General features: G+C 43.8%; 1 long non-coding RNA gene across 13 annotated transcripts in view; it reads left to right on the top strand.

Moving 5' to 3' along the window:
* LOC107033755 (uncharacterized) overlaps nucleotides 1-18,229 on the top strand; it is an 82,528-nt gene that overhangs the window by 9,177 nt on the left and 55,122 nt on the right. For 9 of the 13 annotated variants that reach the window (XR_012076434.1, XR_012076432.1, XR_012076431.1 and 6 more), the window contains exon 3: nucleotides 8,716-8,847. The exons of 3 other annotated variants lie outside the window; for them this stretch is intronic. This is a non-coding gene — a long non-coding RNA (uncharacterized lncRNA). The remainder of the gene's footprint in view (nucleotides 1-8,715; nucleotides 8,848-18,229) is intronic. One more of the 13 variants, XR_012076436.1, reaches the window with a different exon arrangement.

Genomic DNA, 18,229 nt, shown 5'->3' with positions numbered 1-18,229 from the left:
GTCTGGGTTTTCTCTGGACACTAAGAATTCATGATCCTCACATGTAAAATTTAACTTGATAAGTCCCCTCTGTTTCAAGATGTTAATGTCACGATCTGTTTGGGCATTTGCTCTGACAGGCTGTGTCAGTCAGCTTTTGTGCAGCGTACTTCTTATCACAGTTCAAAGGGAGTATGTGAAAGACTCACATATGGTAAGTGGGTCACCAGAGACACATCCTAGAATTCCTGCCACTTAGAACACTTTCCATGGTGATCTGAGAAGCTGGCTCACAACTTAGTGACACTGAGTGACACCAGCCGCATGGGGAAGGAGGAGAACTGCACCTCACTGGGGAAATCTGCCTGGGAGAGGCCGATCCCCCGTGGACCTCGTTAGAGAGCATAAATACAAACACACAGCCTGCCTTTGGGTAATGAAAAGAAGTGGCGTGGAAGTTAGAAAGCTTCCACTCAGACGGCAGGCGACAGACGTTCCAGGTAGAAGACTGCATTCCAGCTTATGTCCTCAGAAGTTTATAAGACAAGAAGTCCTTGCAAGAAGGTACTGTTTTCAAAAGAGAATGTCACCAACCTGTTTCCTTTAAGGCCAAGCTGGTAGCCAGCCACATTAGGCTCCATTTATATGGTTCTATTCCTGTCAGTTTTGTTTCTCAGTCATAACATGTAATTGTTTGTTGTTTGATTTTTCCTTCATGAAACAGCTAAGCACTTTGACCTGGTGTTCTCAATAGACCACATCCATTTGATAATAAATTAGATCAGTGATTGATTTCTTAAAGACGGGCTATTGTATTAAGTCAGAGAAGTGAGATATTGACCAAAGAACAGTTCATTTTGCATAATATAAATGTTTCCTAATTCACTCTCTAATCAGCTTTTTGGATCTACATTAATTGTGTCCAGAAATTTTTTCCTGTCTAACAAGTCTGACTTTTATCTTCATTGGCAATCATTCACATGTGGCTCTTTAAGGAAATAAAAGACAAGTTATTTATATCACAACATTTAGATTTGTAAAAAGAAGGCTTTTAATTATAATCTTTATTTCCATGTCAGTTAGCAAAATTTGATTCTGAAATACAGAGATCCAGGTGTAAAATTTGCTTGGCCTCACACCTTCTGGGCTTGGGCCAGTATAGTACGGATAGGGACAGAGTAGACTTTCCACTCATGGGGGCAGGTTTCCCATGCATGAGGGTACCTCCTAGACCTGACCATAAATTGCAGCCTCTCAATTGCTGTGCACATTCCATAGCTTGGTTTCTCCAGGCGTGTCCTGGAGTAAATGAAGCTCTAGCCCAGACTGGGCTGAATTCCAGGTTGTTACAACTGAGTGGTCAAAGAATTCCCCCAAAAAGGCTGCTCTCTTATATGCTGCCCAGACCTACAGGAGAGCATGTTGTTAACTGCTGCTAATCACAGGTATTGGCTTCTTGCAGGACTCTTTTGAAACACATTTAACTGGTTTATAAAGATTTGCTGCTGACACATCTACTGTCTTTATAATTCTTCGCTTCTTTTACTGTTGACAAAGAAATATAAACCAGGAAACGTTTAAAATGTGTGCCCTACAACAGAACATACCGCCAAAGCTGGAGTAACACCGCAAGCATATCTTAACGCCTTACGTGAATGATCCTCAAGCAAATTGCTATTCCCATGTCCCCTTTTCCCTCTCCTTCCGCAATTTACGTTATTATTATCATTGCTGTAACAGATTATCCATTGTCCCTTCTTTTTCTTTCACTGAAATACAACTTCTAATGGTGCACGTGGCAACCTAGCCATCTCTGCTATATGACTAGACTCTGGCCAATGAGATCTGAGCAGAAGGAATATGTGCAGTATGGTCCTTGTACCACGCAAATCAGGGCAACACTCCAGGGACAGCAGGAGCCTGGGCTCCTGATAATTTCCCAGAGGAGAGCTGGGCATAGCATCTTGGACTTTGATGTGAGAGAGAAATCTTAGTTAAGTCACTGTGTCGCTGTCACCCACAGCTAATGAATATGAGCTTTCCTTAAGATGACTTTCAGCTTTAGGGTAAATCATATGCAGAAAAGACTTCAGACTCATCCTCAAGTCTGTGGTAGATTATATCAGCAGAAGACTTCCTCCACACAAATCGTGTATGAAATTTTGTTTGTGCTTACCCAGCTAGACAAAGGAAATCTGTTTACTTTTCTGGTTAACTCGGAATTTACAGAGATACCAAAAGTTTTTATAGGAGGATCCCTCGTTACCTGGAAAGCAAAAGAGCTTGGGTGGCATCGTGTTCTGTTGACTTCTCAAAGTTGGGTCCACAAGCCAGCAATATCCTTGTCTTTTTAAAATGCAGAATCTCAGGCCACACCCCCCCATCTACAGATCAGAATCTCTGTTTGTAAAACAACCGCAGATGATTGGCGTGCGTGCTTATTCAAGTTTGAGAAGCATCGTTCTAGGAAATAACATGAGAGAGCCTGATGAAATTTCTGTAGTCCATCACAGTAGTTCCCCAAGTATGGTCCCCAGACAGGTGGTGTCAGCATCCCCTGGAAACTTGTTAGAAATATAAATTCTTGGCCCCCACCCCAGACCTCCTGATTCAGAAAAGCTAAGGGTGTGTCCCAACTGTTTTTGTGTTTTAACAAACCCATCAAGGGTGATTCTGATGCGTGCTAAAGTTTGAGTGCCACTCTTTTAAAGCAGTATTTCCTGAAATTTGTTTTTTGGAATAGTGAAGTTCCTCTAAACAGATATTATATGAAAAGGGTTCCATGGTCAAATAAGTTTGAGAAACACAAGAGTGTTTCATAGTCTTTAATATGTTAATGTGCACTGCCATCTCCAAGAGGGGGATATAGAATGCAGTATATGACAAACTCACTTGACATCAGAAGCATTTTTCATGAATGAACTCTTAGGGCTAGTGTTCCAAGGACCAAACTTTGGGAAGTGCTTTTTTCTGTAGTTTCTCAAATTTGCTGGAATATTTTCAGGTTGAGGATACAGTTTACCATTGGTTACATTTATAGCAAAAGGTTCCAGAGAAGCCAGTTCAAACTCCAGGGTTCTTATTTTTTTTTGCCACACTCCTTTCCAGGCATCAGGTGCAATCAGTGAGATTCTTTATTCCTCTTTTTCTCACATCCGCCCTCATCTTCTGTCCTAGGATTACAGGATTTGGCATCCCCTAAAACAACATCAGAGGCCCATTCAGCTGGAGGATTGGCTAGCATTTACTGAACACTGACTCTGTTCTAGGCCTCATATTAAGTGCTTTCTTATGTGTTATCTCATTTAATCCTCACACCAGCCCTGCAAAATAGATGTTGCTATCAGTGTTTAGAAGTACACAATTGATGCTCAGAAAGGAAGGGAATCCCAAAGCCCCATAGTGAATTAGAACCAGACGCAGGACCTCAACTCTAGTCTGATTTCAAAGCTTCTATTCATTCTACCATTTCCACTACACGCTTTAGGCTGCTAGCATCACCTTGCAGGCTAAAATTTTGACTCCATGCCCTCATGTCTCTAAGAAGTCTGATGTCACTACTGGATTAGGATGGGTTTTCCTGGTGATGTGCTGAGAAATAAAGGGAAAGCCCCGGTAAGTTTTACTGAAGTAAATAGCTCTTCCATTCAGAACAAAGCCAGGGTGATTCTACATACAAAATAAGCTTCTCAAAATCAACGAGTATTCATTGATAACTGAGTCATGTGGATACAGGGGGAATAATACCATATGGTTCATATGCCCAAACAATTTTGGGAAAACGAAACAGTCCATGCAAAAGGACAGTTACCCGTCTGTACACAGCTGCATGTGCCAAGGGCCAACTGGGCTAGACAGCTTCTCAGTGCTACAGGGGTTTAAAGTGAGCAGAGGTGCCTTCTAGTTGGGCTGGTGATGAATTTCTCCCTAAATCTCAACAATCCATAGTAGAGAAGGCTAAAGTGGTTCTGAGGAGGGAGAAAGTGATGGGATTTGAAGGACAGCAAGAATACTTCACAGAGCAGTTCACCTCTGACTGAGCCTTGAAGACAAGGTCAGGATATGGAGAGGCCCTGGGAAGACCTTTGGCTGGGGAGTCCAGAAAACTTCAGATGCATGTAGTGTGACAACCCCCACCCCCACCCCCAGGTTCACGTATCAGCCCCAGTGTCCAGGCGGAGTCCATGCCTCCCCGTTGCCACAGGGCAGTGTTTACAGGAGAGCCCCAACTTTCCCCAGCTGACCCAGAGCATGCTTTTTTAATCGAGAAGCCTGCCCTTACGTTCGGTCACAGTACAGAGACTTATTGAGTCAGTCCCTTAGCTTTGTTCAGGATGAATCCAGCACTTTCAGAGAATCCTTGTACTTGCTTTCAGGACTCATACTGTCTGTTGGCACTTGTCTATTGTTGAAAGTGGCTGTCACTGACCCAGTTCCCACTGGGATGATCTGTGCTCTGATAGCTAAGGTCCCAGTTTGCCTGAGAGAGTCCCAGTTTACTCTGTTGTTTGGAATGGCCCAGTTTGAATAGTAAATTACATGGCCACCCTAGTCACCTAGTTACCTAGTGCTGGTAACCTTCCAACATGGGAGCATGTGCCCAGAGAGCCACTCTTGTCCCTTCTCCCAGCAAAATGGACCTACATTTCTGGTACTGCACACAGGGACATAATGCCATGGACCCATACCCTCACCTCTCCCGGGGGTGTGCAGTTGGGTAAGGCCGCTGCTCTATGAAACTCACCCTCCTAAAACAATTGAAGTATCCACCTGGCTGATAATAATGACAAATGATCCAATTTATTTGACTTTTAACAAAAAGTACGTTATACTTTTCAAAGAGCACTGCTAACACATCAGTCACAAATTCTGCCCTGCTCAGTGGCCTCTGGTCCTGAATTCTCAGAGGAGAATCTGAGTGCCTGATGTTGCCACCCAGTGAACTGTTTCCTCTTTCCAAGGCTCAGAAAGGACTGGAGAGGTGTGCTGAGCAAATGTCAGGCATAAATGTTACATTAAGCAAACACCGGGAGGGAAGAACACAAGGTAGGCCAGAAGCAGCCCACACCACACAGCTGCTCCAAGGGCAAACAGACCACGTGTCCTGGCAGACAGTGTATGCTCAGACAAATGTTAACATCGTCTTCTCCCAGCTCTAATTGGAAATTCTCTTTGCCACTTTTAATTTAAAGGACCCCGAGTCAGGCTTCTCTCCTGCTCAGCCCTGAGACAAGACCTGCTGGGCAGGAAGGCTGGAAATTCCCCTGAACATCTGGTTCTGCCTGGGCTGGTAGTTAACATAGATCATGTAGAACTCAGTTTAAAAGAGTAAAAATTTGTTGAGCATATACTGAGAGTGAGACCAAAGTGGTGACAGTAGGGTTTTGAATATGATGTGGTCCGTGACCAAGACAGTTTGCCAGCAAGGTTGTACGTCATCAGGAGAGCTGAGGCCGGTGCAAAAATCACTGGAAAGCGAAGTAGGCTCTGACTGGTACCCTAAAAGGAGTGGAAACAAAGTGTGATGGGAATACAAAAGAGGGGGAGAGTAGTTTTGATTTAGGGAAAGATGAAGATTCACAGAGGTAGGATTTTAAAATTTATTCTCATCATAGTAACGCATTAACTAGTATTTATGGAGGGCTGATGAATCACGTAAGAGCTCTTCTAAGTACTTTAAATGTCCTTTTTCCTGAGTTAGTCTCATTTAAGCTTACCCTTGAAGAAAAGATGTAATTGAGAGAGAAAGAAGCGGAGGAGAAAGGATATTCCTGGTAGCAAGAACAGACCAACGAGAGGGGTGACGCCAGGAGGCATTCAGGAAACAGTCACTGCTGTAGTCAGTTGTGGCTGGACTCCAGGGTATGTAAGGAATAAGAGATAAGGCTCTGAGCAAAAGTTGGTGCCTTAAATATCACAGTAAGAAATCTGAGCTTTATTCACCAGACACTGAGGTTCCGTTACATCAGTGACTCTTAACCACGTGTCTCCATCAGAATCCCTGGAGGCGCTTTCTCAAAGTTCACAAGCCCAAGCCCCGCCTCCCAGAGACTCAGTCAGTAAGTCTCACTGGCAGTTCAGGAATCTGCACTTTCTCAAAACTCCTGGGCATTTTGATGGACATCTCAGTCGAGAACTATTAAAATAAAGGCTTCTCTTCTGGGAACTGCTTTGATTAGATCTGAGTTTTAGGAATACTAGGCAGCAGTGTAGAGGATGCTCAGTGGGGCGCAGCCTGGTTGCACTCAGCGTACCGAGGTAACAGACCCCTGCAGTAGGAAGTGAGGTGCGAGGAGGCCTGCTGGGGGGGGGGGAGAGCGGGCACGCTGTCATGCCCAGAGTGAGATCGGCTGGCCAGACGGGAGGAGGGAACGAGGTGATGCTGGCAGTTAAGCCCATGCTAGGGGGAGGGTTCTGGTCTTGGCAGAGATGGGAAAGACAGAAAAGGGATTGTGTTTGAAGGCTAAAGTGGTGAGTCTGGTTTTAAACATACTGCATTTGAGATGGTCTTGGGTGACCTTAGGTGGAGAAGGGCACCAGACAATCAGAAATGTCTCGTCTAGAACTTGGATGTCTTGTTGGTGCTCAGCCGTGTCTGGAGTCATTTGAATGGAGGTAATGGGGTGTCTGGCTCATTCAAATGTTTGTTGAATAAGTGAGAATGTAAAAAAAGATGCCCAAGTGTAAGATTTGGGGAAGCTTCCCGTTAAGGGGTCGAGGGCAGAAGAGGAGTAACAGTGGAGATCAAGAAGATGCTGCAGGAGGAGCCACAAGAATGGAAAGGCAGCAAAGACACAGAAAAAGATGTTCAGCAGGGAAGGTTTCTTCAGCGCTCACTCTTGGGAATGCACGCTGGGCCAGTGCCAGGGGCTGGCATGCGCCTGCCCAGCCTGGCTGCCGCTGCTCAGTGGCTGTTTCTTCTCACGGTTCCAGCCGACATTGTGCGATGAGACTCCTAGTGATCTTACGAATCTCAGCTCTTTGCTCATGGAGACATTGGTTGCTAATTCTTGGGTCCATATTTCAGGAAAGAACTGCATCCAGTATATAATCAGAGATACATATGAAAGTGCACATATATGTGTATGTGCATTTATAAGTGTATATATATGCACTTACATAAGGAGATACACTTGTCTGTATTTTTAAACTTTCATCTGAGAACATGGGCTATTTCTGTAATAATAGTACACTGAATTTGCCCAGGCCGCACCAGCCTGTGGGTACAAATAAGGCCATCTTATCATTAACTCTCAATTTTCCCTGGCTCATTTTCCATGCGCCATGATCTCTGAGCCCCAGAGAATCATTAGGAGATGTTCGCATGTTAACAGGCTCCACTACCGAGCTACCCCTAGCCACTGGGTCAGGAGCCAGCATCTCTGCTGTCACTCTGCCAAGCCCGGCGTTTCTCTCCAGATGCCAAAGCTGAGCAGCGTTGGAAACTGGTAACTGGTTACAGTGGGTCCCTGTGGGGAACAGGTGTGGGAGAGAAAACTTGCTTTTTAACTCTATGCTCTGCTGTGCCTTTTGAAATTTTGTCTACACTTAATACAGCATTTTTCAGATATAGAAATAATTTCAAAATTTAACAAGCTGTGTAGGTGGCTGGGTAGGAACCGGCTAGAAGGGCTCTCTGATTTCTGTGTTGTATTTTGATAGAAAAAAGCCAAAGCAGGGCTGCTTGTGGGTCAGCATGTTCCCAGAACAGCCCTGTCATTTTACTCCTCGGTCCTTGCTCTGCTCAGGATCAAGATGAGTGTTTAGGAGTCATTTAGGGGACGGAGTCAAATGCCAGCCACTCGCTGTAATTTCCACTTCCTTCTGATGGTTAAGGTTTGTGCTACATGCGTCAAACTCATTCTGCCTGGCTTCGCAGCCTCGGGGCCTGAATAAAGACTCCACTGAGTCACCCAGAAAGTCACCAGACTTTCCCAAGACGAGGGAACCACTACCGGAGACCCAACCAAGGGTCCACATGAGTCTAAGGAAGAAAGTTTTTAAAAAAGAAGACAGGTGCTCTGAGAAACAGCCATTGTAACTGGAATTATTTATACAACCCTGTAAAGGGCTTTTGATTAAACTATTAATTGCTCAACTAAACTCCTCCTCTCCCAGGCAGGGTAGTTAAACTGTAGGCACATGTCTGTGCAGTTAGCGCTGTGGTTACGGGAGCGGGACTGGGGAGGGCTTAGCTCTTCATTAGAAGAGGGGCTTTTGGTCCCTGTGAAGCCTCTAAGGAGGGTAGCCTCAGGGCCCTGCACACTTGTAACAGTGCCTGACATGTAGCAAATGCTTAATAAATGTTAGCTCTTTTTATTATTGCTGTAGTTGTTTCCATAAATTCAGGTGATTTAGAATGTCAAAAGCTAAAATCCTTAAAAAAAAAAAAAACCTGGAGTTTAGCTCTCTCAGGAGACCAACAGTGACATCCAAAAACCATTTATCATCATTTTAGCAGTAATTACTCCCTCCAGAATGGCAGGATCTTTTTTTTTTTTTTTATTCCAGAAGGTTCTCAAACACCTATTTGTTAGAGAGGAACAATGATTAAAGATAATACCATGGGCTCTGCTGTCACCTAGTGGAAAATTAGATTATTCTAAGCTGTTCTCAGTTACACTGTGGTTATTGCGAACTGGCTCCCTGTTGACTTGAATTCATTACAGTTGTAAACCACCATCAGAATCCATGTCTGTCTTGATAAACGCCTTTTTTTTTTATGCCCCCAAACAGCAAAGGCATGTGACCCTATGTGAGCTGCCAAGTCAGAAACCAGTGGCTGTGGAGAACATTTCAGCAATGGCCAGGTCTCCTGGTCACTGGAACATTACCGGATCCTGAGAGCCGCAGAGGGTCTGTCGCGTAGTAAGTCTTTGACAAATAACTTTGCCATAGTAATTACACACAGACCAGAACAAACAAGCCAGCAAGCAAGCTAACCAACCCCTACCCAACAGAAAATGAAAAATGGAAGCTACCTAATCACATTTCCCTTTTGAGTTTTTTTAAAGTGATTTCATATGTTATCTTAAGTTATGCTCAGAAAAACCTATGAAATACAGTATTTTTTCCCATTTTGAAGATGAGGAAATGGCTTCTCAGGAAGGGTAACACAGCCAGGAAGTCAAGCAAAAAAAAAATGTCGAAGCTGTCTTCGGACTGCAGATGCCAAGCTTCACCCGTCTTGCTGCTCTGCTTTGCACAGTCCTGTGGGTGGCTTGTCAGGGAAGATATTAGGAAAGAAGAGAGCGTTCTGGTTTGCTTTTGAGAGAGGAGGGGTGAACCCTGTAGAGGGAAAAAGGGCACCCAGGGCAGAAGGCAGGCCCGGAGGCCCGCAGGCTGCCAGGTAGGAAAAGGTTCTCTTCCCCGCTCAGCGCCGGCCCCGCCACTGTGTCCAGATGCCTGCCCGCTGGTTCTTCTGGCTCTTGCTGATCTAGGGAATTCCCCTTAGATTCTCCAACCCTCCCCTCTCCCTGGGCAAATCCCTTCCAGCTTCAAAAGTCAAAAATAAAAATCTGCCTTCACCCAACTGTCACCGTGAATTCTACGGTATTGCTCCCCTAGTCTTCAAAATTGCTCCCCTTGTCCAAATTGCAGACTCTGCAATTTCACCCCCACAGTTAGTCTTTAATGCACCGCAGCATGGCTTTACCTGAATCCCACTCCGGCCCCTGGAAATTGCTGTGGCCCTGGTGACCAAAGACCGCCTACTTGCCAAATCCAGTGGATTTCTCAGATGTCTGCTCTACTCCCTGGGACATTCACACTGTTGACTGTGGCTGCCATGCTGAAATCCTGTCCTTCCACAGCTCCTGAGACGTGGCGCACCCAGGTCCCCCCTTCACGGGGGCCACTTCTCAGTCTCCTTCATGGCAACGCTCTTATTTGCCAAGCTCCCGCCAGGAAAACTCTCAGGGGAGTGGCACCACCTGACACTTACTTCCCTGTCTTAGCCTAGACCTCGCCGCTGAACTCCTGTCTGGTTGGATCTCCCCGAGACACCGTAAATGCACTGAATCCAAACTGTGCCCATCACCTTCTCGCCACCAAGAGAAGGAAGTAAAAGTTATCGACAGAAAAGTGTAACAGTGAAAAAAAAAGTGAATGGAAGACTGCTGGGTTTAAAGGGAAAGTAATTTCTCATGTCATCTAGTTGGGGAGACAACTTCACCTAAAACCTTAAAATTTTTGTTTCACCTTTTTCTTCTGCAAAAGTTTCAAACTTGTAGAAAAATTGCAAAATTAAAACAATAAATTCTCATGTATCCTTCACTGAGATTCCCCAGTTACTAATACTTTGCCGCATTTGCTTTATCTCCCTCCCTGCATAACTATATGTACGTATATTCTTATTGCTATTGCTGAATCATTTAAGAACAAGTTGTGAACATCACGATTGTTCACCCCCAAATGCTTTAGCATCTATCTTTTAAGAACAGAGACATTCTTTTGCATGGAGCCGTGAGCATTTAGAAATGCAGTGATGATATAACACTATTATGTAATAGGCAGTTCATGTAAAAAATTTTAGCAGTTGTCCCAATAATGTCCTTTATAACAATGTGAGTTTTTCTCCCTAATTGTTCATCCAGTAGAGAATCATGCTTTGCATTTAGTTGTCATGACTCTTTCATCTGGAATGGTTCCCCAGCCTTTCTTTGTCTCTTCTGACATTGGTATTTTTGAAAAGTACAGGCCAGTTGCTTGGTGGTTTGTCCTTGAGTTTGGGTTTGTCTGATAGTTTTCTCGTGGTTAAATGTGGGTTATACAGCTTTGGCAGGAATGTGACATGAGTTGTGTCCTTCTCAGTGTATCGTATCAGGAAACGTGATACCAGTTTGTCCGGTTGTCAGTGATCACTTAGCTACAGTGTTGTCTGCCGTTAAAGTACTTTTTTCCTCTTATAGTTAATAATCCATGAGGAGAAATTTTGAGAATGTGTTAATATGCTCATTCCTCAGCAAACTTCCACCTAATGGTTTTAGCATTCCTTAAGAATTCTTATCTAAACCAAATATTAGTATGATGGCTTAAAGTGGTGATTTTCTAACTCTGTTATTCCTTCTACATTTATTAGTTGATGTTCTGTTATGAAAAAAAGCCTTCCTGCCATCCTTATTATTTGCTTCTTTGTTTCTTTTTCTTTTCTTAGTATCATAAAAGACTCATGGATTTTGATTGGTTCCCCCCCCATGTGTTGTAATCCATTACTATCATGATTCTTTATTATTATTTTGCTCAAATTGTCAATGATTTGGTCAGTAGAAGTCCCTTCAGGCTTCTTCCTCTGTCTTTTTTATGTGCCCCCCTTTTACATATTTTTTTAAAGCCTTCCCTTATTTTCTGCACAACAGAATGTTGTAGTTTTATCTTTTACTTTCAAATCAGATATTTTTAATGGAAAGTGATATTTAAACACCAAGATCTATGTGCTAGGTCTGTTTATTGCTATTGGGTTAGCATGACTTTTAGGCTTTTTCAGCAGAGAGAGCTGGGAAATATACATACATATTTCATATTATTTTTTGATTTTTTTAAATCATGATTACTAATATCTCTGATTTTAAGCAAAGAGCATACGTTTTTCCTTATTTCTCCCCATTCCATAAATTGTACCTTCTTTTCCCCACGAGGAAAACCTGGTCCCCCAGAAGTGTCATTCTATTTATACTGATGAACACAAAATACTTTCAGTATTGCTATAGTCATGTCACTACCACACAATATTCATTTGTGTTTCTGTTTTTCATTAGATTGAGGGTATATATCTTACTGTGTTCCAAATGACTTGGATTCCTTCTGCTTTTTCCCCCCTTCTATATAGTCCTGTCATCCATTTGTTACATTGTTAATTTAATCTCTTTCTGTTTTTATTCAATTCTAGGCTCCTCTCCACAAACTTTTGATTTGATTTAATATTTTAAATAGACAAAATACCAGCATGCTTCCAAAAGTTAAAACTGTATACAAAAAAATAGTATACTCTATCTCTTCTTTTCTACCCCACTCCAGGTAAATGATTCTATTAGTTTCTGATTTATCTTTCCTAAGTTGCTTATTTGCAAGAAATAAGTCACTTGTATATATTATTTCTTCTTCTTTCATACAGAACAGGCAACATATTAAATATTTTCTTTTCTGCCTATGGAATTTAATCAAGGAAGCCTCTGTAAAAAAGTACAATTTGAAGGGGGAGGGCATAGCTCAGTGGTAGAGTACGTGCGTAGTGTGCACGAGGTACTGGGTTCGATCCCCAGCACCTCCATTAAAAGACAAACAAATAAATGAGCCTGGTTACCTACCCCTACAAAAAAAAGTACATTTGAAACTTCTACTTTTTCCTAAGGGTGGGAAGCCGAGCTCAGTGGTTCTTATGTTAAGAACGAGTGGTTCTCACAGTATGAGCCTTGGAGCAGCTTCATGGCAACCCTGGGAGCTTGTTAGAAGTGCAGTTCTCCAGCCCCATTCCAGACCCACTGAATCAGAAACCCTGGGGTTGGGCCTCAGTGATCTGTCATTTAACAAGCCCTCCGGATAATTCTGACGTGTGCTGAAGTTTGAGACCCACTGGCCTGTGAATAGTCTAGGAAGGTGGAAACTGAGAAAATAGCATCTCCCTTTCATTGAGTGCATGCTTTGTACCAAGCACAGGTACAAGCACCTTATATACATGTATTCTTTGTATGACCCTCACGATAGTGCCGGCCAGTAGAGCTTATGGTTATTCCAGGTTTACAGGTGGGGAAAGCATGGTAGAGTTTTTAAACCTGAGCAGAAGGGCTTTAAAACCCATGAGCTTAACCATTACTCTATGCTACTCCTCAGCATAACATCAGATAAAATGAGAACTAAATTTCTCTCTCTGCATCTCATCAGCCTGAAGCTGAGAATCAAAGCGGGCATCGGCTCCTGCCCCATCCCGGCACTTGCATTACCTGCCTTGCCCTCACGGTGGCAGTGTAGCCTTAGTTAGCGGGTGCGTCTCACCTGGCTGTGCGCAGGACACTGGAGGCGCTGCTGAGTTGGGACGTAGCATCCAGCCTAGGTCCTTTGCAGATAAACATGAGCATTTCTGCCATACAGTGTAATTAGGACTCCATTGACTCACTCACTCACTCATTAATTCATTCATTCATTTATTCATTCATTTATTTCCCTTAGCAGCCATACATTAAAAGCCTACTATTAGTATAGGAGCCCTTCAGGAGGTGCTGGGGATACAAAGATTTTTCTTTTCTTTTTTTTAATTTACGTCATGCTCCAAAACTCTCAGGAGCTCAAAGCTGAGTGAGCAGTTTGGAAAAAGCGAATACCCTGTAACCGCGGCAAGTGCTCAGCCTAGTAGTGGTGGGAATGGAGTGTTGTGTAACGCAGAACAGACTCCTTCGGGCCTCCACTTAAACGTGGCTTTTGTAGGGACACCTTCCCTGGCCCCCAGACCAGGTTATGGAGGCCTAGTCTCTGGTATCTCAGATCCTGTACTTCTCCCAGTGCAGCACTCAGCACACTGAGTCTTATCCCTTGTTTAATTGTCTGTCTTTCCTGATAGGTGTAGCCAGCTTCTCAAAGACAGGGACCCCCCCCCCCGTCGTGTTTCTCACTACACCCCCAACACCTGTCATAAAATGTGTTCACATTCACAGTGGGTGCTCAATAAATATTTACTGAATAGAGACTAACCCCAGCACAATTGTTCCATGACACTCAAGAGCAAAAAACATGATGTCTTTATGCTCCTCGATCAAATCAAATATATACTTACCAAGATTAGCAACAAGTCCAATGTTAGTTTATTATTTAAAATTTTTCCTTTCACCTCTTATGGTTTATACCAAAACCCCAGGGTTGGGGCCATGCAGTCCGTACCCCTGCCTTTGGTGCTGTGCAGCGCAGTTGTCGGGCTCTGCTCTTTTGCTTCCAGTTGTGCTCGCTGCTCAGGTAGGGCTCCACTGTGCCCCTCCCAGCCATCACTCTGACGCCTGCCGGCAACTCCCCCCATCTAAGTCCTGCCCCTCTCAAATACTGCTTATGAGCTGTACGCAGGTACCAGGTGAGGCCCAGAACTCACTCACCCCTTACCCTTCCCAGCCCCTGAGAAGTCATCTCCAGGGTGGGGCCCCTCCCCCCTTCCTCTCTCCCCTTCCCACTTGAATAATCATCCAAAGCACCTTTGTGACTCTCCTTGCTATGGTCTTAGGAGGAGGAGGAGAGAAAGATAATTTCCAAATTAAGACTGATAAACTTACAGCTTCAAAAAGACAAGATACCGGTTAAGTCAGCAACTCTCCCTGTTACCAAACGAGTGAATGTGCATTTTTGTGGAGCAGTCTTTTATCAGGACATTGCATATTTCTGCCCTGAGGTAACTGAACTCCTGTGAGTCAGCAAGCGCCCATTACTTCTGGGCTCGTCATTTCTTTTGATCTCAGGACAGAAAACCTGCTTTCTGATGAGTATTAATGGAGATAATGTCTTTGAAAGCACTTTGGGAACCAAAAGTACTATACAAATGTGGAATGCTGTTGGTATTAACTAATGATTTCTGTGTTTTACAGCCAGAGGAGAGATGACAGGATAAATGACCTCTCTGAGGTCCTTCCCAGCTCTCCTGTGATGGCTTTCTTGCTAAAACCTGCCCCTTCAGCGACCCGTTATTCTAGAACACTGTGTGCTTCCGGAAAGAGCTGTGCTTCCATGTTTACTCCTTTTTCTTTCTTTCTTACTGGCTCCTAATCCACACCTAAGACTCTGAGGTGCTCAAGCTGAAACCACTTGTGAGGCGAATAGACAAGGAACTTTGGGGGCCCCTTTTGATTCTAAAAGTCCGTGATTTATCAAAACGCCTATATGCTAATGATTACAAAAGCCTGATTTCTCCTCTTTTCATTCACTCATTCCTATATTCATTTGAATAATATTTATTTAGCACTTATCCTGCTTAAGATATCATTCTAAGCATTTCTTATATTTATCACTGGCGACAAACATATCTATGTAGTATTCTGATAACACCCGAAATTTAGCGACTGAATTTAGCGCTCGGTCTCCTCCCAGCTCCTCAATCCCCACCCCGCGCGCTCTTCATTCAGACTCCCCCCCACCTGCTACATGGTGCTTCTCTCTGCTTTATCTCCGCGTCCTTGAATGCCTTGCCACTAATGTGCCTCCACTTCCACACCAAGGTTCTTGACTGTTACACTGTCCATTGTGTTTATATTGGTTGTTAGAGGAGAGCATTCAGAAACTCTGAGATGAAACAGTGAGAAGCAGAGCATTGACCTAAAAGCCGCAGAATAAAAACCTAGCAGGATATAGAATAAAAGTGCTGGTCTCATGGACTCTGGTTTTTTTGTAACCACAGGAATAGCAATCTTGACCTGGCTCAGCCCAGAGTTAATTCTGGGGCAAATATTCAGGTTTAATGTACACTCTGACATTGCGTGCAGACAAGGACGATTTAATTGTGAGTGAAGGTGGCCCGTGGGCGTACCGTCTGGACTGTGCCCTCCTCTGCTATCTCCCGAGTCATCCGTCACTTCTGGTGTTTTGGAGATTAACGTGCCCCCTCCCCTTGCATTATATGGTTTGGTTTGAGTGACTATTTTTTATAATGTGACCCTGTTCTCTAGTCACAGCTTTCATGTCCAGAGAAGGTATTTTCTGTGGGAGCTGTAAAACTGGGATTGGGCGGGAGAAAATGTGTCTCCCTGCGTTCCTGTAAGACTCAGGAGCACTGGCCAGCCAGACCCTAGCATGTGAATTGTGAGAGCAAAAATGGCGCAGATGGAGTAGTAACGATATCTGACACGCGTTGAGTCCCCTCCATGGGACGGGCATGGATGGGAGTGCTTGACAAGTACCACACTTTGACTTCTCATGTGCATTTCCTGAATGAGGGCCCGAGGCACAGAGAGGTTCAGTAACCTGCCTGAGGTGAAACAGGAGCTAGTGGATCTGGGATGTCAGCCCTAGGATTCTGGCTGTAGGACCCACATGCAACCACTGTGCTCCACAACCTCTCCTGCTTTCTGAGTCTTAATTCCATCAGTTTCTGCCTCCTTTTTCATCATCTAATTATGACCTCACTCTTTTTGGAACTGTCTGCTTTCCTCTAACCTTGACTTTTTTCCCAGTGGAGTGCAATTTCATCACACACACACCTACACACACACACACACACACAACTTGCAGCTACTCAGGGAAATGACCCTCCCAGCCAAGTCTGGCCCCTAGGAATTTCCTGATAAGGAACAGCTCTTTTGCAGAAATGGTCAATGCAGCAAATGGTCAACGTTACTAAGAAAAACCTTTTTAGTTAAAAACAATACACCAATCATGAATGTATAGCTCAATGAATTATGGCAAAACAAACACAGCTATGAAACCAGGCCAAGATGTGGAATGTTATCAGCACCCATAGCCCCCCACCATACCCTCCTGTAAACGCTGTCCCTCCCTCTCACCCTGATGCAGACCACTTCAGAAATCTACATTCGTTTTGCCTAGTTTTGAACTTTATGTAAAAGAAATCATACTTTATGCACTTTTTTGTGCCTGGCTTTTTTTTTTTTTTTCTCGCTCTTAGCTTGTGAGATTCGTTCATATTGTTTGGTATAGTTATGGTTTGTTTGCTTTCCGGCACATATAACATTCCATCGTACGAATTTTCCACAACATATTTTTCCCTTCTACTGTTGCTAGACATTTGGATCATCTCCAGTTTGAGGCTACTGTGAATCGTGCTACCATAAACGTTCTTGTACGTGTCTTTTGGTGAGCAAGGGCATAATCTGTGTTGGGTGTCCGCCTAGCACTGTAAAAGGAGAACTTTTAACCCAGACGGCAGGGACTTGGCAGTGTTGGTGAATGGGACATATTTGACAGTGAGATCACAGGAAAAACAGTTTTGACCAACTGGCATATCTTTAAGCCATAACTCTTAAGAGACACTCTTTTTTTTAATTTAAATTTTTTAAAAAAACCCATGAAAGGCCTCTTCTTGGAGAACAAGTTCTTTTGTAGAAGGTGTTCATGGGCAGAGAGCGTTTTTGTAGAGTATGTTCATACTTGAGGACCACTAAACCTGCCATCATGTGGATTATTACCCTAGTGAAAAGGGACAGAACTGGAGGAATAAAAGTTGAGTGTGTGCAGTTATAGTGCAAAAGTCTGAAGTTTCAGCCATCGTGGGCACAAAGTCAGGGAACTCTGAAAACCAGCTGGATTATAGAAAAGCAGTTCACCCAAAGCAAGCTGGGGCTGACTAGGATAGAGCAGTGCTTAGAGGGGAAGGCAGGGTACTGAATCTAACAGCAAAGTGAGAGAAAACAAAGACAGTCCAGACAGGGGGCAGCAAGGCAGGATGCTAGGCGTGCTGGCAGAGGCATCCACCAGGTTTCTCCCACCAGGGTGCAAGCTCCATGGGGGGCAGGGAGAAGGATGCAAAGATACAAGATGGGGAGCACCATGCCCAAGAGGTACTGTGTTATATATCCTGGATAAAGCTGTGCTTGGACTCAGCTGTGTCTGAACCAGATAGACCCTGACTTAGAACAATACAATTCGAGCTAGGTTTTCTGATGCCTGCATCCAAGAGGCTCTTCACTAACAGAGAGAGATGTGTCACTTGTTGACGTCACAAGTGAAGCGGTAGCCTGGAGCCTGTGCTCTCACCTCCTACACTACACTGCCAGAAGGGGCAGATTTGGAGATGAATTGGGTAAGATTAAACTTAATAAACAAAAACAGAATAGACCTGAGCACTAGAGCACTGTCCAGCACTTGTGATGAATCCTAGGCAAATAATGGCTGCTAGAGAAATAAAAGGGACAATGTCCTGAAAGAAAAATGTTGGCTTTGGTTCCTTCCAGGTATCTGTATGCACAGACATCACTTTGCAGCAGATCCTTTTCATCTGATGTGGCAAGATCTGTGTCCCTTTAATTTTTTTGTGTGAAGTTCTCAGCGTAGAGATCAGTACAGAGACTTCACTATGACAAGGCGACATGAATCAATGATTCCCAACCTGGGCACCTGTCAGCACATTGAAGGTATTCTGTGTGCCACTTTGTGGCTGAGAAGTCAGCTTGTGGTCCAACTGTTGCATTTTGAAAGTAATGTTTTATCTGTGTTGGCTCTTAAGATTTTGCTCTATTTTTGTACTCTGCAATTTTATTTGCCTGTGATTAATTTATTGCTATTTATCCTTCTTAAGATTGTTTCTGCTTCCTGAAACCATATATTATTT

The sequence above is a fragment of the Vicugna pacos genome, chromosome 10 (genome assembly GCF_048564905.1).
Source record: "Vicugna pacos chromosome 10, VicPac4, whole genome shotgun sequence".
Lineage (NCBI taxonomy): Eukaryota > Metazoa > Chordata > Mammalia > Artiodactyla > Camelidae > Vicugna > Vicugna pacos.
The sequence above is the reverse complement of the archived record's forward strand: the minus strand, read 5'-3'. Positions and strand labels throughout refer to the sequence as shown.